General features: G+C 40.3%; 1 protein-coding gene across 5 annotated transcripts in view; it reads right to left on the bottom strand.

Moving 5' to 3' along the window:
- PHF21A (PHD finger protein 21A) overlaps positions 1 to 14174 on the bottom strand; it is a 136240-nt gene extending 122066 nt beyond the window's left edge. The window contains exon 1 of one of the 5 annotated variants that reach the window (XM_079951459.1): positions 11485 to 14174. The gene's annotated coding sequence lies outside the window, so the exon portion shown is untranslated. Of the gene's footprint in view, positions 1 to 11067; positions 11231 to 11484 lie in introns of those variants that run through there. The other 4 variants (XM_079951458.1, XM_079951457.1, XM_079951455.1 and 1 more) reach the window with 4 other exon arrangements.
- Positions 14175 to 19071: the final 4897 nt, after the last annotated feature.

Below are 19071 nucleotides of genomic sequence, written 5' to 3'. Positions count from 1 at the left end.
CTGAAATTTCCTAGCAAAAGGCAGTCCCACTAGAACAACAGTTGTCTAGCCTGAGGTTCACCAAAGCATGCATAACAGTGGCCAGGTTATATATCACATCACATCTCATCTCAGATGAGCAAGCTGCACAAATATAAAAAGGGGGACACCTGGATTGCCAGTAGTACATGTGAAAAGGATGTAGGGGTTTTAATAGACTATAAGCAGCAAAAAAAAAGCTAACACTATTCTAGGCTCTTTTGCTAGATGGTACCATCTTTATTGACAAGCCTCATCAGTTGTGAGACTCTCAGTTTGTAAAGCAAAGAACACTTCCAGTCCCCAAACTACTGGAGAACAGTGCTCCCCCCCATTCAGAGTACATATGCTGCTTTACTAAAATAATAATATTTTGTAAGAATTGCAGGAACCAGATATCGAATATATTTGAAGAAACTTGCCCCAGAAATAAAAGCACATCTTCAATAAATTGAAGGGTTTAAAAAAAAAACAAACAAACCTGAATTTGTGCAAAGATCAGAAAAGTGACCTTTAAATTTGTGTTCTTTAAAAGTTACACAACCCAGCGGAATCCTATTTAGATTTTTATGTTTCAAGTCTTAGCAACCTGCTCTTGAAACAATCACTGAAGTTTACACACACATCAAATACAATGAATTGTATCCCATTAACAGTTATTAAGTTCAGGGTATCAACCCCAAATCTTTTTTGATGAGCATTTTAAGTATTCTCAAGAGCCATGCACGTTACACCTATAGCATGGTGCTGTAAAACTCTATACGTATCTACTCATAAATAAGTCCCAATAATTTCAGCAGGGTGTACAGGATTGAAATCTATGTAGGAACTCTACTCAGGACATGAAGGGGATGGAGAATCAAAGCAATAACCTATATTTCTTATTTAATAAATTCCAGAGGATTTCGTGCAGTTATTAGAGGATAGTGAGGTCACCATATGTAACTTGGGAAACAAAAAAATTGGCTTTTTATGTAATATACTTGTCCCATGAAAACACACACATAATTATGAAGACAGAGTTAGGCAGGTAAGAGAACTTTTGATTTACCTTTAACTACAACAGTATAAACTACAAACATGTATTTTTTAGCTTAAACGTATAGCAAGACTAGAGGCAGAGGCAGAAGATGTGTACTACTTGCTACTCATCCATAATACAGATTAGCTTGAAACATAAAAATATTCATGAATATCAATTAGAGTGTCCTATGAAAAGAAGAGATTAGTGCAATTAATTATAAAAAAGTGATATAGAGGGGGCAAGTAATTGATTGCAGTACCCTGAAATAAACCTTCTACCATGTATCATGAACAGCACCAAATCCCAAACTGTCCAGTCAATAGCCACATAAAGCAGATCTCTCAGAATATCACAAGTACATCTACTATTTTTAAAAGATTATCCTTAAACTGCTGCAAGTCTTAGTTCATAAAATTGCACATTTCAAAAGCAGTAGTTAACGTTTTTCCAAGAAGGTTGTTTAGATTATGTGTAGAGCATGACCTATGGACTCCAGTGTCCCACACTTTCAAAACCAAAGGTCCATCCATACTTGTACCAATGTCCAATCAAATTATCAACTTTCCTCCTCACCAAGATAATACAAGCAGCAAAACAAGAATCCCACTAGGGCTGGGAATCACATAACTGGAAGGGACCCCGAGGGTCATCTAGTCCAACCCCCTGCAATGCAAGAATCTCAACTAAAACATCCATGACATAGAACCACAGAACTGTAAAATTAAAAGTGAAAATACTTCAAATTCCCATAAGCCTAGACCAGGGGTAGTCAACCTGATCCCTACCACCCACTAATGGGCGTTTCAGGATTCCAGGTGGGCAGTAGGGGGTTCTAGGGCACATGTTACTGCAGCACTGGTGGGCGGTAAGGAAATTTTACCATCAAGAAAGATGCATTAGTGGCCGGTAGGTATAAAAAGGTTGACTACCCCTGGCCTAGACAATCAAACACCTATCTTTTTTCCAACTCTGGTTTTTCTCATTAAGAAAGTCGATCAAATGCTACATTAGCATGTATTTGTTTCAAAATTCTTGGTAACACAAGATTTGATTGGCAAAATGCCCTGAGTACATTAAATGGGACTATGAACATCTACAAACTCTAACTAATAAAACATAGGTAGTAACATGTGAGTTCCCAAGTACAGCACTAGCCCACAGCATTCTACAGCTTTAGAATGTGGTCCCTAGGCCACAGGACTTGCCAGATCTCTTTCCACAGGTGGTGATCTGGATTTAATTGCTTTAAATCACGTTTTAAAGCTAAACTTTATATCCCTCTAAGATAAACGAGCAAAACACATAAAAAGAGATAGTTAATAAAAGTCCCAAAACCTATTTTTGAGGATTTCATCTGTGCTTCTAGTTATTACACAATAATTCTTACAAATACAGAGGCTAGGACTTGCCATTAATCATATTGAAGAAGTTATATACAAGTTGTTCAACCATTTGTATCAAAATATGAACAACTAACACCCCCAAGTTCAAGAACAGATTTAATAAGGCTCTCAATGCAAAGCAAGACATCTCCCCCAGCAGTATAAATAAATTGTCCAGAATGTCTTAAATAATTTTTAAACTCTGATCTAGAATAACAAAGGATATGGGGAATATTTTCAACTCTATTTTTCTGCAGAATATTTTGCCTTTTTAAATTTGCATCGTTCATAAAATGAATTAGTCTCATAATGAGCTGACACAATACCATCTCAAGTGGGCAACTGGAAAGGACACATTACTAGTCAAAAATCTAAAAATGAATGGTTTGGATCTAGAGGTGTCTTTGTGAGTGTAAGGCATTGTGCCTGCACAAGGGGCCCCCACTGAATTTTCTCAGCATCCCTGTGCTGCTGTGGCCCACCCCACTCACAGCACGCAACATGTTCCAAAGGACCCCTTAACTCTCAGGAGAAAGAAAAGCCCAACTGTAAATATAGCATTCTACTTGCCAATTTCTGGATCTAAGCAATGTTTTTTTCCTGTGTGGCTATTCCAAGGAAGAGCATATATTTATGCTCATAGTTCCTTCACACATGCTAGATTAGTGTGTTAATGGTTTCAAATACATTTACTTTGCCTGCCTTAAAATCTAAATAATGTAAGGGAAGTGTGTGCTTTTGAGACGTCATGTCTTAAAATATTGACAAGTACTTCAGTAAAAATAATTTTCAAGAGAAGCTTTGAATATGTTTGAATATAACATTTAGATCACACTAAGTGCACTTTATTGACTCCCCCCCCCCCCAATCAAATTTTATTTCAACTACTTTTAGTAGTTGCGGAACTTTTTCAGATATTTATAAAGAGCATAAAATTAACAGTACATACCTTTTCAGTTTGATATTTGTCTTGGGTCCCCCCCCCCCAAAATGTAAATCAAATAAATATGCTAAATCAGATCTTCATTAACTCAAGGCATAAATTTCCCCAAATCAAAGTTTTATGGAAAACACATACCACCAACCATACACTATTTTAAGGTTGCATTTTGAAAGTTGAGTGCTACCCCTGGCTCAATAATGATTTTGCTAAAAACACAATCCCTCTTTCTCTGCCATGGATTAAAGTGGAATCTATCTTTCATGAAACAAGAAAGGAACAAACTAAAAGTTAAAAAAAATCCAGATGAAGCCTCTTTGCAGTGTTCACTATATATTAGTTCAGTAGAAAGAAAGGATAAAACAATTTTAAGAAAGTTTCCACCAGAAGGCAACATGTGGTGTTGGTTCTATTCTCGCAACTGTTTCTTTAAAGTAACCACCTTATGTCTAGTGAAGACTCTAGAAACAATCTATATTCAAAAAATGACACTGTTGTCACAGCATTTCACCAGAGGTGCCAATTTTAGCATTTATACAACTAATAGGCAGAAAAAGAAAAGCGCTCCATAAAGTTTTGGAACATGAAAAGCACACAGTACTGCAACAGTGCAATATTCAGTGCTGCTGAAACCGCCAGACAGACATTCTACTGCACTTCCCTCTGTAGGCAGCCGAAGTATTGATGAAGCCTGCAGATGCAGCAACTGTACCATCCATAAAAAGCCAAGACAGCTGTTGCCATGACTACTATAAGTCAGTTTATCAGAAAAAAATATTGTGATTACTCATAAGTTTGGATTTATAAGATGCTAAGCCCCGATTGCTAATTGACTGAGGAGATCAACCATTATTTTGCATGCAAGTATATTGCCTTAGAGTAGCACATGGTTAACAATACTTGGAAACACAGCAGGAGAGGGAAAGGAAAAAAGAAATCAATGCCTTTCTGCCTAGTGCTTCTTCTCTTCAAGTACTGACAGTTTGTGTTCTGCATGCAGCCAAAACAAAACAGGAAAAACACCATATTTTGGCTTATATGTGAGGATTTTTTCCCCTTAGGCCTACTAACAATCTAAAAAGTGTTATCGGAGGATTAGACTTTAAGATAAAAGGCCCCAAACTTTTTCACTTTCAAATTTAACACTTAATCAATTAAAATTTGCTCTTTGCTTTCCTACTAAATACAGCACATAGGTTTTAAAATCCCACTCTTAATTTAATGGAGAAGACAGCCATTTTCTTTTTCTAAAAAGGTACACATTAAACTTCTCATGGTTAACATAATATAACTCCTTTTAATCACTGAAGGATCATAGTGAGGAAGCATAAAATTTGGAGATGGGAGGGGAAGTCAGCAATTGCCAGAATGCGCCAGCAAACCGGGTATAAGACTGGGTTTAATAAGATGAAAATGTAGAAGTTACTCTATTTAAGTACATTGCTGAAAAGCAAGGGAAGGTGGAATCATGAATTGAAAAGCTACATTTGATATACTGTTGAAAACTTTGTCTTCAGCAAGTGAAAGCTGAGAATATATATTTTTTGATAATTTTGTCCAGCAGATCAGGCTCCTCTCCTATATGGAAACACCCTGCTACTGGCCACTCTGGACAATTTGGTTATACTATGTCTTATAATCTAAAAACTTTCATATTTCATTTACAACATAAGAGAGAGTCTCGGTTTGAATAAAGCAGCAGCCAAGGATGCTGGTGTCCATGAGATAGATAGTGTTAATAGTGTATTAAAAGGCACTCATCATTCTATTTGCAAAGCTGAATTACCCATAAATTTTGACAAACTTATGCAGAATCACACTGCTGACATACCACATAATGTGCTTGTATTTCTTTAAAGAAAGCATTATGTTTGGAAAGTTGATCAGTCTAAATCAGTAATTCAGAGCTTAACTTTCAATTGTCAGGAGTGCTTTATGCACACAGTCACATGAGCTGACAAAACAGAACACGGTTCTGTATAGGCTTCAAGCTGTCTTACAAGTCTGAAAACCTCAGTTTGCATTTAACTGGATCCTAGATCTCACAAATTCAAAGCTAATGCAGGAGTATTTCCAAGATTTACAGTGGAATCCAATGGTATCCATCTGACAGCCGAATGGGCATTCTTGGCAGAACAGATTTCCTCTCCCCCTCGCATGCCCCCCATATCTGCTTAAGAGGACTGAGAAACCCTCCAGTGAAGATTTAGGGAGTGTGGGAAGAAGGGGAAGTCTGCTTGCATGACTTAAGAATTTGAACATGGATAGCAAATTTTAATAAATAATGTTAATCATTTATTTAATAAATAATTTAATCACAACTGAGAAGATTTGCACACCAATGTCCCCAGTTAAAAATTAAAAGATACAAGAACACAGAAACTAACACTGGAAAAGCCAAGTGTCCTTCTATTGAATGTTCATGGGTCATTGAGCAGATTAAAATTAAGTGCCATGTGCGCTTGAACTATCCTTTCTGTACTGTGTGAGATAACATTTGTAAGCACACATTAGCAATGAGGTTTTAAGGTATAGGTGATTGGTCATCTCTTCATCAAAGAACCAGACCCTCTTCACCAAAGAATCACACACTATATATATAAAAAAATCTTTGTCCAGTCTAACACCAAAACTTGCATAGAAAATATTTGAAGAAATAACTTGCAGTTTGCTGGCTTCCCTGAGTCTGTTTCCCTAACAAGTTATGCTTCTAATATGGAACATTATGCTCTTCAGTGTCAATAAGCTACCTATCCAGGAACCAGCATACAACCTGCCTCTATAGTAGCTCCAAGAATATGCTATCCTCAAACAAGCTGAGCTCAGAGGAATTAGATGTAAACATCCCTTTTTGCACTGGGATGCACAGCCTTTCCCCAATATGTATCTTAATTCTAAAAATTGTTGAATCAAGTTCTGAACTACAATTATGACTTAATACACCATTACTACAACACTTACCTCAAAGCTTATTTTCAGCCTCTTGCATAAACACAACAACAACAGAATAGAATTTGCATAACAGTTTTGAGGGTTTTCCCCCCCACACACACACTGCAAATAAAGAACTCATAGTAAAAAGGTACAACTCCAGTAACTTTTCATGCACTAGTATTCTTCTGCATCACACAGTTTACATGCTGGGGGCGGGTGGAGCTAGATTTGTCTCTAAGATTTCCAAGGAGATGTGTAAATCAGCTGTTGCATTTTCATAGTAGCACTGTGCATTTTAATGTTTCTCAGTGTCCAGGGATATTCCATGCCATGCAGATTGACAAATATACAAAAAATTCTATATTTTTGCAGTTCAACTTCTTTTACTATTCTTTAACAGTGAAATAAGATAAGATTTTAAGCAGGTTCTCACACTACACAAACACATCAGCAATATCTAACTCCAGAAGTTAAAATCACAGCACCAAACAATTCTCACTTGCCATACTATTTACCGGTACTTCAAACTACGGTAAGTGGAACATATTTCTTTTAATAGTCATATTAACTGTTAACAATATTATACGAAATTGGGTAGAACTAAATTATAACCATGAAACATCTCCACATACTGCAATTCATAAATTCATTCCAATGGTAAAGTTATCCCTGTGATACTGAAGCAACTTGTTTCAGTTTCTATTCCCTGCATAGTACAAAACACAACTCTTAGTAACTGTTAGAACTATTTCCCCCATATATTAAACTGAAACAATGCAACAGTATAATTCTGGTGTGAAACAAAGAATTATACATGAAGAAAGTACTATAGAGTTTAATCTAGACCTAAGTCATGTTTAGTAGACTAAACCTACTGAAATCAGTGGGCCCAATTTATACTCCAAGCATGACTAATGTTGCAATCCTAGTCTCACTTTCCTGGAAGTAAGTCCTAGAAAATTCAATTAAAACTTACTTCTGAGTAGACTTGGTTAGGCTTGAAGTTTAAGTTTGTAGCTAACTGATAATATTTGTAAAAGGCAAGCATGTCCCAAACAGGATGAGAAATTGTTCCATTATCACCAATAACTTCAATATACACAGAGGCCGAGCCAGACTAAGCTGATCACTTTCAAGTTGCATTGATTTCAATGAGAGAGTTAAGCATGTGCTCAAATCACTCCCACTAAAAATCAATGAGATTTAAAAGCAATTAGCTTTGGCTAGATTGGCCCAAATAGTTTGCTACAACTTCAGAACTTTGAGAACTACAGGAAATAAGTACTAAAATCCAACAGTGAACACTTGTTTAGCTCTAAAAGATCACTACAAATCTTAAACAGCATTTCAATATCAAGCTTGAAACACTAAATATATTACGGTACTTATAATTGCTTATAAAGGAGGAAGGTGGTACACTTGAAAAAGAAAACAAGTAAATCCTAGCCATCTCATCTGATCATTCTCTTTCCAATACAATGCGGGGGGGGGGGGGGATGTCCCAACACTTATTACAAATACCACTTACATTTGTGCTTACGATGCAGAAGCACTCCTGTATGCAGAATGATGCATGAATACAGGCTTTTCTATTAACAACATTTAACCTGAAAATACTTTAAATAAAGGAGGGGAGATCATCCCTGTTTTACAGCACAATCCTACGCATGTTTACTCAGGGGTAAGACCTTTTGGGTTCAACTAAGTTCCCATTTCCTGATGCCCAACTTCAAAGGCATACAAAAGTGGTAAGCAGAATGGATTCCAGAGGAAGATGCTATTTTACCTTTTTCCTCAAAAGCCATAAGTGGCTAATCAGCAAACTTCTAGATATTGTTGTATTACAACTCCCATCAGTCCTGATCATTGGCCATGCTGGGTTGGGGCTGATGGGAGTTGGAGACCCCAACATTAGCTAGAGGGCCACAGGTTAGCCACCCCTGCCATAAATACTCCAGCAGGCAACAACTTGGTTTCACAGAAGTTACTGTATGAACCACAAAAACAAAACAAAACTGGAAGCTCCTGAGGAAAAAAGATGACAACAACCAGTTTCTTAAAATATTTTTTACATGGTCCTATTTTCACTTCTACTGGTTAATAATATAACTACTGTTGTTGAAGGGAATTCAGAAGTTAAAGAGTTTTCATCAGAGGAAAAACTGAATAAAAGATAGTAAAATCTAATTCCAAGTTTATGTGCACTGTAGTGTCAAATGATGCTGCCCTGAGAACCCCAGCCATGGAAAGGTGCTTTACTAAGTACTATGTAAACCAATGGGACGCAGGTGGCGCTGTGGGTTAAAGCCTCAGCGCCTAGGGCTTGCCGATCGAAAGGTCGGCGGTTCGAATCCCTGCGGTGGGGTGCGCTCCCGCTGCTCGGTCCCAGCGCCTGCCAACCTAGCAGTTCGAAAGCACCTCCGGGTGCAAGTAGATAAATAGGGACCGCTTACCAGCGGGAAGGTAAACGGCGTTTCCGTGTGCGGCTCTGGCTCTGGCCAGAGCAGCGATGTCACGCTGGCCACGTGACCCGGAAGTGTCTCCGGACAGCGCTGGCCCCTGGCCTCTTAAGTGAGATGGGCGCACAACCCCAGAGTCTGTCAAGACTGGCCCGTACGGGCAGGGGTACCTTTACCTTTACCTATGTAAACCAATAGCAAGAACCTCCAGTGTGGATACACAAGTTCATAGAATATATGAAAACAAATAGGGCTGTCTCTTGCTCAGAATTATTATTAAATATCAGTATATTTAAATAAGAGGATTATAGGGAAGAAAGTCATTTCTTGAAAAGCTATTTAAACAAGTCTCTACGTTAAAAATTTAAAGTATATTCAATGGAGTGTACTACTGTCAAGGTTAAGGATCTGCAAGGTTACACCCACATTAACCCCACATTTTCAGCTATATCACAAAAGTACCTACTAATGTTGACCTTCAGTGATTATTATTATTTAGCTAAACAGCATAATATCAAAAAACATTTTCAACCCTATTTAACCTTATTTTTCATTGGGGGGGGGGGAGATTATTACTGCAGCATTTACCCGTTGTAGAGAAAATTTAAAAATAGCATCCAGTTTTAGTGCTTGCTACATGTAAAGGAAGTTGTCACAAAGTAAAACTTAACATTGAAGTGTCAAGGGAAATTATAAATTAAATATAAACAAGGATATGAAAGTTGGTCCCTAAAATGATTACATCCCCAAACTCTTCCAATTGAAAAGCAACTTACTCCCAAATAATGCTATCCTAAGAACTTCTAAGCAAAACAGGTTTAGGACTGACAAAGTGATAAGATCTTGGACCATGATATTCTGCTAGTATCACAGTGAAGGATTTTGAAAGTTGTTTGTGGGGAATGCCTTTCTGTAGTTCCTTTCCTTTATTCCTTTAAAAGGAATTTCCCTATGGAGTTATTTCAGCAGACATGAGCAGCAGCTTCTCCCCAAGTATTGTAATAATAAGTGTCTTGCTGTGATTAACATGATCAAGTGTGCTAATTTCAAGCCCAGTATTAATCAATGGAGAAATATAGTGCTTAACTATCATTACTATGCTATAAGTAACCTACATCAGACTATTTTCTATATGCAGATATTTTATATTGCAACTTTCATTTTAAAAAGTCACATCCCTGTTGGAAATAGAGCTGAAAAGTCTGGTCACGGAAGCAAAATCCATGTTCAAGTACACAGGCCTGAACAAGTATCAATTCACTACAACTTTACAAATGGCCCACCAAAGTTTAATCACATACAGTAAACAATACAAAGAAATTAAGCACCTTGGTCCAAACGGCATTTACTTTGGAGTATAACCCACTGATTTTACTGGCGCTTATCTTTAAGTGTGTGTGCATAGTCTGATTTGACATTTTAAAAATACAGCATGTAATTTAAATACAGTAGCATCCTCCTACCTATCAAAACAACCTCCTTGCCACCTGCAAGCATCCCCAACCAAATAACCAAAAAGTGGCCAATACATACTTATACTGTATCTCAAACAGTGCAAAGCCATGAGTGAGTGGGGTTGATCTAATCCCCCCACAACAAAAAAATCTAACAATGCAATCTAACACTGCAAATATTTTTGGGGGGGTGGGGATCCCATCAGAATAACAAAGAAGCAAACAGAAAAGTAAGGAGATCCACAATCACAAGGGGACTAGACCAAATGGCAGTCCCACATACAATCTCACTCCTCCTACATAACACACGCAGAAATGGAAGAGGAGGGAAAAAAGAAGGTACACATCTCCAGTCACTGCAAACATGTGCCAGAGTAGGAGTGTGAAATCCCAAAGGTGTCCTTGCACCGAGCTTTGTATCCGTGCAGCAAGGGCTGCCCCAGGGTGAGGGGGGCAAGAGAGACTTCAGAATAACAAGTTGCTGAAGAAACGGAATTTTCCCAGCACTACTCGGGCCACCAAGACAAATTAAAGGCGAAGAAGAAGAAGAAGACGAAGAAGAAGGGAGGCGGAAAAAGCCGCCGCCGCCGCCGCCGCAGCTTTACTACGAATCCTCAATCATCAAAGCAGCATCATTTCCAAGATAATAAAACTTCCCCCAGCAGCATCACAGAGGAAAATCAGCCCAACACACACAAAAGGGCCTGGAAATAATCATCCCGAGGAAAACCAGAAGGGATGGGAGAAATCACCCCTCCCCGCCAATGTGTCATCTCCTTCTCCCCCCTCCCTCCCTACTCCAATGTGTCACCTACTCCCTCCCGCTCCTCCACCCCCTCCTCGCTCAGAAACTTACTTCAATCCTTACAGGTGACAGAGAAAGGACATGCCCCCTTCCCGCATCTCAAGCCTATAGATCTATACAGATCTACATCTATCTATCTGTTGGTGCGTGGGGGGGGGGGCGAATTAAACTGAAGTTGTTGCTCCTTATCTCCAAGTTGGCTCGGGAGTCTGATGGTGGACTTTACACCCCGTCGTCGTCGTCGTCGTCGTCCTCCAAACCTACCCTTTCCTATCCCCCCCACCCCTACCCGCCAAACTCCCTGAGAAAGACAACAAGGCACAAGACGGGGAGGGGGGAGGGGGGAGACCAGCACTACTTGGGGGGGGGGGAGAGAGAGAGAGAGAGAGAGAAGCAGAAGAGAAAGAAAGAACAGAGCGGAGAAAACAGGGAGGTGGAGGAGAGAATCCAAAAGGTGGGATACTACACCCTGCTGGTGGTGGTGATGTTGCTGCTGCTGCTGCCGCTGCCGCCGCTGTCTGGCCGGGCCCCCCCTGGCAGGACCTCTCTTGGAGGGGGGGAGACTCCTCTTCATAGGGAGAAGAAGGTGGTGCAGCTGCTCCTCCGGGCCTCCCTGTCCCCCTCTTCTCGGCTCCTCTCCTCTCCTCCTCCTCCTCCTCCTCCTCTCACTTTCTTTAATCTAAGCTGGGAGTGGAAGATGGTTGGTTGGCTGGTTGCTCCCTTTTCCTCCACCTCCTCCTCCTCCTCCTCCTGCTCCTGCTTTTCCTCTTCTCCCTCTCCTCTGAGGGGTCCTGTTCCTTCCCCTCTCCCCGGGGGGCTCCTCCTGCAGCAGGGAGGAGGGGGCGGGCAGGAAGAAAGGAACGAGGCAGAAGAGGCGCAGGAGAAGAGAAACTGTGACACAAAAACAAGCCGAGAAGCTGAACTCTTCTTCAATCCCATTCACCCGGCCCGGCCGCAGCACCCGCACGCCTGGATCACTCCGCCACCGGCCTCCCTTCGCTTTCCTTTCCTTTGCTTTCGCCTGGCCTGCCGGAGGCGCGCGCTCCCGACTCGAGGCTCGCGCGCGCCCCCGACACAACTCCCCTCTCTCTCTCTCTAGCTATCTCCCTCCCTCACACACACATACAGCTACTCCGGCCGCTCTCCGGAACGAGCGGGTGGAGTGGGGGGGGAGGAGGAGACGAGGGAGGGGACAAAAGCGGAGGGGGCGGCGGGCTCCCCCTTCCCTCTCCCCCCACCCCTCTCCCCCTATGAGTGAGGGAGGAGGGGCGGCCGGCCTCCTCGGGAGGAGGAGGGGGCGCCTCAAGGCTCCTCCTGAGGGACTACTTGACGTGTCGGTGCAGCGAATTTATTTCCCTTTGCCTAAGGAACGGGCTGTGCTGCGGCACCCATTGCCTAGGGAAAAAACCCGGATGTAAAGTGAGTGAAACTAAAGTAGAGTGAAGTAGGGCAGCAAACTCTAGTAGAGCAGCAGCGGCGGCAGGGAAGGATCGTGCACCGGGGCCAGCGGGGAAGGGAGGGAGGGAGGGATCGTGCACTGGGGCAGGCGGCGGCGGCGAGAAGAAACAACCAGAAGCGCCAGCATCTTCTTTTTTCCCTCCCCTAATGCAAGTGGCTCTGCGCAGGAAGCGGATACACCGAGGAATGAGGGAGAAACACACGGCCAAGCATCCTCGCTTGCTCACTGCACTCCTCCTCCCACCCCCCCCCACCCCGCCCCACTGCAAAGGATTCTGCACAGGAAGCGAATGCACCAGGGCAAAAGAGAGAGAAAAAACACCACGCCAACAACAAAAGGAGCACGCAGTGTTCTTTCACAAACATTCTCTTTCCCCCCATTTGCAAAAAAAACAAAAACAAAAAAAAGATTCTGCACAGGAAGTTGATGCGCCAAGGGCAGGAGTGAAAACATGAATAATCGCCCCGATTGCAAAGGGGCTTTGCACAGGAAGTTGATGCACCAAAGCAGCGCCTGCACAAGCATCCTTAGCCCTAACGTCGGGGATTCTGCACAGGAAGCTGACATACCGGAGGAGGGAAAGGGGTGTGAGAGGGAACAAGAAGCATCACCATCCCAAAGCGAGGAGCTTTGCACAGGAAGTTGATGCAACAGGGCAGCAAGGGCTCCGGGGGTGGGGGCAGGAGAACGGGACGCCACAAAAATATACATGCAACATCCTAACAATGGAAAGAGCTCCCTTTGCACAGCAAGGTTTCAGTGCTACACTCACCTACTTGTAAGCAGATGTGACGGGATTTAATGGGGCTTACTACTGGGTAAACATATTTAGGAGAGTGGCATAAATCAGAGCACAGGGTGGGGACATGAGCGACATCTCGACAAATACAACGTTCTTTGCTAATGTACCAAAGAAGAGGCACATCAATCACAACAGCATCTTAGGCACAGCTAACGTGGCGTAGTCTCTCATCCAAAAGAATTACTACACACTTACTTAGATGCATGGCAAATTCTACTTTATCCACTCATGTTTTGATTTTTCTTAATACTATTACAATACCTAGCTTTAAAAAAAAAGTTTTATTGTACTTTATGGTGCCATTTGTATTCATAGGCTCCCATAGAAAACCCACCCTCCAGGTGCCTGTAAATTAAAAAGTTTTATAAAATATTAAATTAATAGAAAGTTAAAACTTTCTATGTTACCTTAGATATACCGAGTCTGACATCCCACTGATACGGTAATGTTCTTCAAAAAATTGTTAGTGAGATAAAATACATAGGATTTCTTTTGCTGTAACTTAAAGGTTAATAAGCATAATTTTAAAAGGACCATACAATATAATTATATTTTGAATTAGTTGCTTAAACACCCATTTTAATAAGATTGTAAAACTAATAGCACTCTCCTAAACATGTTTGAAACAATCCAATCAAGGGATTTAAGAGAGTTGCGACTGTTCCTATGCCATTGTTTTCAATGGGACATACTCATACTTAGTTATTGTCAAATAACTGGCAGTATAAGCAGAACTGACTTCCAAGCAAGTGTAACTAGACTCCTGCTGTAAGATACAGTATCTTCTTTTGATTTTTTGGTTGCAGATATGTGTTGACTTGATTGTGCAATTAATAGTTCAGAAAATTACATCAATAGAAAACTAAAACTCAAAGGTGCACGCACTATGCAAAGTCTGCTGAAGTAAAGTTCTTTTAAAGTTTATGTGCTATAGGGAATTGTGATGACACATGCATATATATATATATTTGCTGTACCTAACAATGAATAAACAAAGCTTTAAATCAGCCATGCAATACTTGTATTATTATTATTTATATTGTATACTGCCCTACATCTGTAGATCTCAGGGCAATTCACAACATAAAATAACAATATAAAAAACACAAAATCCATAATAAGAAAAACAACAGCAAAATAAACCGAAAAGTTGTATAGCTGTGATGGCTATATTCAACCACTAAGAATAGAAGCAATATGCCTTTGAATACTAGCTGTAGGGTATCAACTATGGAAGAGGGCGGTTCTCTTCATGCTACCTAGAGGTACTTTTCAATGTACATCTGGTTGGCCGCAGTGAGAACAGGATGCTGCACTCACTGAGCCTTGGGCCTGATTTGGCAGTGTTCTTATTTTCTTATCTGGTTGACCACTGGGCAGCAGGACTTCATTCTGGAGTAGGGAGGAATTTTATACAACTGGCCATAGATATACAATACCATAGGTATACAATATTTACAGAGACATTCACAGTTCATTTATGTTTTCAATAAGTGTGTGTGTCTATATGAAGAAATTTACAGGGCTGGATCCCAAAGATCTTTCCAGGCAATGGCTAGAATCCAAAGACTCCAGCTAGTTCTGTGTGCCAAGAGTTCTTCGGATCTGTGCTTACTGAAAAACAACAGCATTGCTGTATGGCAAGAAATGCTTGAAGGAGTTGTAAAAGCAGATTGTGGTATGACACAAGATCTGTTCAAAGACATACACACACACACACACAAACTGTTGGGTGGGGTGAGCACATGAATTAGCCTAAAGTAGCCTATTAGAATAGTTCCTACCTAATTATTTACCTTTCCCCATCATTTTCTCCGCTATGCTTGCACCTGCTTCTACATTGTCCCCATGCCGCAGAACTTCTAAAATAAAATGGGAGCTTTTGTAGGCCAAATATAGAAACGAATCTGCTATTTTTCGAGAAAAAGAGATTATTGAACTCACCATGAACGCCTTCCTTGTTCTCTTATAATGGCAATGGCGCCCACCTGAGAGGTGCCAGAACTGAGTTCCAGTGAGTTCCAGCTGAAAAAAGGCCCTGAAAAGAAGATGTGGTAGTTGTGCAGGAGGTAGAGTTGTACACTGTCATAGACAATATTCACAAAGCCTACAGGATTCCTGAGCCCAAAGTAGAACCACATTCTTCATGCCAATTTAACCTACTAAGGGGAAAGAGTTATGTTTTCTGAAATACATTGCTATATGAGTTCTTGGGAAAGGGCAGTACCTCAGCATAATAAGCACTATTTCAAGCAAAATTTTCTGGAATGGAATTTATTGCATGGGGGGGGGAGAAATAACTTTTTGGATATTATGAAAGAGCCCATATTAGTGTGTTGCAGCAAAAACATCAGTGCCTTGTAGTACTTTAAGTGCTAATAAATGTATTATAATATGAGCCTAAGGCATCTAAACATGATCTAAATTTGTTAAACTTGTAAGATGTCATAATAGTAATTATTATCTAGAAAATTCTTGATATATGTCACTTTAGAGCGAACATACTTAAAATGGAGGCTCTTTTGGATCTAGACAGTATTGTAAAACATGTAATTCTAATGTTCTGGTGATGTCCGTCCAGGTTTGCAGATATATATGCCAGCGCATGTAGAGATGGGGGAGAAATTAGATTCAGTTCACATTTAAACTTACATAATTCACACTTTCCAAAACAATATGTGAACTGAAACACAACCATCTTCCAAAATCCACACTTTTCACAATTTTGCCGTACATTGGTCTAGCCAAGCAATGTGCACATATATGCACATATTAGGGCAAAGTGTGCATACAAGTGCACATATTGGTGAGAATAATATATAAAATCATTGTATTAGGGGAAATTGCTTGCAAAATGTCTTTATCTGTCACAACTGCATGCAATAAGGTGTTTATTAGGAGAAATTTGAACTAAAATGCTGAAGAATTTTCACATGGATTTTTTAAAAAAGCAAACTTCTGCAAAAAAATAAATAAATCTGGAGATCTGAATTTAAGATTGGAAAAAGGAGAAACAGAACAAAAAATTGACAGATTTGTCCATCCCTCGTGGTCAAGATCCAAAGAACCCTGTAAATGAATAAAAGGAAAGGGTTGCAATCTTTGTACTGAATTGAATCATATTCCCCCAATTCACAGGACCAGATTTTTGCAATGGGCAGCCCCACTGTGCAGTTAAACTAATGTGATCCTTTGACCATCCTTCATTTATTCATTTTTATCAAATTGCAGTTCATAACATGGAAACATTTTTAATATATACTTTTAACACATACTTAGATCTCTAGAATACGGAGCACACTGTAGGCAATAGTATTTGCAAACCTAGCCTTGTTGCATCTTGAGAAGCAACAGTAATTTTGGCATTCTGATACCTGAACTGTGTTTCTCTTAACTGAGAAGAGTAAAACTGTACATTGGGACTGCAGCAGTAAACTTCACCAAGTTTTTGCGAGTTTAGGGCTTCTGTGTAATGACTATAGATGTTGCAAGAAGCCAACATGAACTCATGGCTAAATTGTGAAACTACAGTTACAATGCAGTCATGATGAGTAATGGATGAGAGTAATTTGATAGCAGTACACATTTTATAACCAGAGTTCTTCTGTAACTGTTTTAAACAGGGAAGTCTTACAGCATCCTATGAGACTATCCCTTACAGAGATTGCATGTATATTGGTTCAGTTTTGTGTATCACAATTTCTGACTGTCCAGTAATGTGGGGGTAGAGCCAGAATGACCCCCAAAGTATCTACGATCTGGCTGTTGGAGTATACAGCTTTGTGCTTTTTATTTTGGTAAGGCTTCGTCAATTAATTAATTTAAAGGTTTTGTTTATGTGAACAGTCCATATTCCACCACCATCATATTTTGACAAGTGGAGGAAAATTACTCAGGTTGCTTCCTATGTAATCCTTTACAAATTAATAAAATGTATCTTTTTACATTTTTCTTTTTGCATTATCTCTTGCCAGAATTTCTGTAGTAGTTTAAACATAGAATCTACAATGCTATGATACATTTGGAAATAAACTATACTTAATAAAAGTGCAAAATTCGCATGTTCCCTTAGTCATGGATGCTTCATTCGCGATGGGATTTTCCAAGGAATGTAAGGTCACAATTTTCTCATCATTTGATTTTTATTAAACCTATTTATTGGTAATGGGACTTTTCTAAGATAAATAATGTGAAGAATAGAGCCAGAGAATGTCAGCCTAGGAATGTAATTTGAGCCTGCAGTCCTCAGCACACTAACTTGGAGGTAAGTTACATTGAATTTATTGGGACTTACTTCTGAGTAAACATACTTAGGATTGTAGTGTTAATCATGCTTGCTTGGCAGTAAACAATTCTAAGATCAGAAGGCATGATCACCTACTTAATGGGTTGAATTTCAAGCAAATATATTTAAAATTGCAAGGCTAGAGAATTAAATGGTAATTCCCACAAGGCTCCAACCTGGAATTAAGTCTCATCGACTTCAGTGATAAAAACATAAGGTTAGCAGAATAAGGGTGCATGTGTCCTGAAGTCTGCAGCATAAAAAAAAAATCCCATTTGTGCAAACAAGCAAACCCTTTCCAGCTGTAAGAGCTATTTGGCATCTTGACCATCCACTGCTATCAGTGCACATTGTGGGGGCCAAGAGACTCTGAAGGTCAGGCTAATTGAACTTTGCTGTGAGCTTGTATTTGTAGCTTGTTTCCCAATATAACGTTGCGAGTCATGCTGTCCCTTCTTATGCAATGTGGCCCTCCTTTCAGGCTTTGATATAATTTATTTCTTCTGGAGCTTGCAATGAAAACCAAAAGCAGGATGGGGCCTGCAAACATTTCCTTGGGAGTCTGGGTGAGGAAAGCTGAAAAACAGCAGGGGTTTGTTTGTCTGCTTACTTGCTTTTGCTAACAGAAGTTGTCAACCTTTTCTGGTGCAGAAGCAGTTTTTTCAGCACATCATTCTGTTCTTGATTTGGATCAGGACTTTCTGCTATGTTTGCCTGTGCCCCTACCAGTCAGCCCTTGAATAAACAGAGGCAGCCAGCTTACTCAGTGTTAGATACCATCAATATATCATTTTCATATAATTTTCTCTTAAACCATAGTATGCTGTAAATTTTATATCCCTATTCCACAAACGTCCCCATGCTGGATGATGGAAGTTTTGGTCCAGCAACATCTGGAAAGCCAAAGGTTACCCACCCCATCTCAAGTCATTCTTCAGTTCTCCACCACCACCAGAGATTAGGCCTGTTGTTACTCAATAGAGCATCTTTTTGGTTGTGGTTTACGTACACAAACTTCCCTGAGAGTTTTACCTGGCATCTAAGCTTACATATTTCTGGTTTCATGTGAGCATTAGATGCCTAGCTAAACAGAAATGTTTGGAAAATCAATAATGAGGGAGACAAATAGACCTCTACAGGGAGGGCATTCCCTTACAAATGGGGAACCATCACTGAAAAGGCTCCATTATGGGTCAGCAATGCCAACCAGGCAGACCCTAGTGATGGTGCCACCACAGCCAAGGCTTCACCTGCCAATCACAGGGTTGAATTGACACTCAGCTGCTGTCAGTCCTGGCCCCCTAAAGAGTGTGCCTGAATTACAATGGTACCTCGGGTTACAAACGCTTCAGGTTACAGACGCTTCAGGTTACAGACTAACCCAGAAATATTACCTCGGGTTAAGAACTTTGCTTCAGGATAAGAACAGAAATTGCGTGGCAGCGCGGCGACGGCAGTGGGAGACCCCATTAGCTAAAGTAGTACCTCAGGTTAAGAACAGTTTCAGGT

The sequence above is a fragment of the Podarcis cretensis genome, assembly GCF_951804945.1.
Source record: "Podarcis cretensis genome assembly, chromosome: 1".
In the NCBI taxonomy this organism is placed as follows: Eukaryota; Metazoa; Chordata; class Lepidosauria; order Squamata; family Lacertidae; genus Podarcis; species Podarcis cretensis.
This window is presented reverse-complemented; position numbering and strand designations above follow the sequence as displayed.